Genomic DNA, 2,516 nt, shown 5'->3' on the forward strand with positions numbered 1-2,516 from the left:
TATATGGTGTTGAGCCTATGCGTATCAAAGCAATGATTTATTTTCAAACTTTGATAAAGTTGAGTATTTTACCTTCAATTTTTCATTTTATATTTCAACTATGATGTAAAAGTTCATAAATTTTGATAAAAAATCTATATTATATTTTATATTTTGAATCATAAGTGTTATTATTATTAGTGAATTGTAAGTTTTATTATTAATGCAAAAGTTTTAGTTTTGTTTAGTTTTTATTATTTATTTCATTCTTAAATACTTGTGACTATTTTATATTGTTTTTATAAAAAAAATTGCATTCATCTATTTATCAAATCTTATCTATTGCTATATATTTTAGATTTTTTAAAAATAAAAATTTGTAAAAATAAATTAAATTCATAAAATAAAAAATATTATATCAATCCAAAATAATTTCATGAAAAAAAATGTGATCTACTTTTAAAAGATTCACTATCATAAATTTAAAATAAATCTTTTTAAATTGGTCAAATTAAAGAATAAAAACCACTTAAATAGTAGGTGCATTTAGGTGACTCTTAAGTGTTAAATAATCAAAGTTGAATAGTTTTTTCAAACTTAATTTGTCTCTTACTATGCATCACCTAAAAACTATCAACAAATATATAATAATTGAAAATGTAATAAAATGAATCTTAATTCATATTGACAAAATTGAAACAATTCATAATTGAAAATAATATATTTGTTCAATTCGTCATGTTGTGTAATTCCAATTGACCATGTTGAACTTTTTTAATCAATATTTTAATATCTACATTCTTATAGCTATCATATAATATAATTAAAAAAATCAAATAAAATTTAAACACAAGCTCATCTAAAACTATATTAAACAGATCATTCAAAATGTTATAACATTAGCTAAAATTTCAATAATCCAATCCAAGATCAACATTAAATAGAGCATTCATCTTAGAATAAAAAATTGCACATCAAATATCATATTCAATAACGATACACTGAATGTCATATTCAACATACAAATTGTTTTTGACTAAATTTATGCAATATGAAGAAACAATTCTTACTTACATCCTTTAATAATTTTTATTATTTTATTGGTTGCATAATAATTAAAGAATAGTAAAAAATCAATAATAAACTTTATTATTATAGTAAAAATAGAGTGCTATAATTTTTTAAAACTAAATTTAAACTCAGATTTGAAGAAATATATATTTTTACAATTATGAATTGTTTCAATTTGGTGAATATGAATTAAGATTAGTTCTATTACATTTTCAATTATTGTACTTTCCATAGGCAATACTATTGCAATCAGTTTGTCTAATTTTTCAATTAATTTCAACCAATTAAAACACTTTACTTTTTTCAATTGTTAAATTATCATAGTGTTTATAAAGTTTAAATTTAAATTTTTAATTTTTTCTTCATAAAATTTTAATTTAGTTGCAATCTTATTGGTTCAAAACAATTTGTGTTATAGGGATGCTTTTTTGGAAGGCATGTTTCTTCCACTTTGTGCCACAATTCTCTCATAAATTTAAAATTTGAAAATAATTTTCTCTTATAAATATAATAATAAAAATATATTTAATTTAATTTATAAAAAGTATAAAATTTTAATAACTACTATTAGATTTCAATATTTTAATGTTTTGATTAAGTAAAAATAAGTTTTAATGGACCTGAAACCTTTTACAAAAGGTTAAGATAGAAACATAGAAGAAATCTACAAAGAGAGCTAACCATAGCAAGCATGAAACAAACCTCGAAAAAATACATCCAAGAGGTCATTCTAACAACTGCTGAAAAAGATAGCAAAATGATAGAAAAAGAAACAACATAAGGCCAACTAAGAAGACTTGATCAGGTCAAGCACCTAGTTCGCAAGGATGTGCATATTCTCAACCACAACCTTGACCTCATCCATTTTGCTTGTGTCCTCTATCTTCTTTGAGTGAGCCCTAGTACACTTGTTGGGACCCTAAATCTCAACAATCTTAGGGGATTCCTAACCTTTCTCGTTCTCCACTTTCTTCAGCAGAGTGCTAACATTGTTAACAATCTATTTGACCAATTTTTCTAGATTGCCCATCTTGGCTTCTAGTTTTGCAATATTCCCTTGGTTGACATTAAACTCTTTGTCCATCGCCCTGTTAAATATTTTAATGTTAAATCTATTTATTAATTACAATTTAATTTATTGTAAATGTGTAACAATATTATCTATTAATTTATGTTTAATAATGTTGTTATTTTTTTAAAATTTTAGTATTAAAATTGGAATTAATGAAGTATTATGAATTTTAAATAAATTTTAAAAAATTAATAATAATATGTCTATTATTGAAAAATGTTTGTGTTTGAACTCTTTAAATTATTTTTTAGCAACAAATCTTTCTTTTATATTCTTGAAATCATATTTGTCATACATTTTATTTGGTGTAGTTGAAAAAATGTAATTTTAATGATTGGATAAAATTTAAAAGTGACACATCATATAGTATTTAATAATATCATAATATTTTAAT

Source organism: Cupressus sempervirens, chromosome 10, assembly GCF_028749045.1.
Source record: "Cupressus sempervirens isolate cs-2001-9-10 chromosome 10, ASM2874904v1, whole genome shotgun sequence".
In the NCBI taxonomy this organism is placed as follows: Eukaryota; Viridiplantae; Streptophyta; class Pinopsida; order Cupressales; family Cupressaceae; genus Cupressus; species Cupressus sempervirens.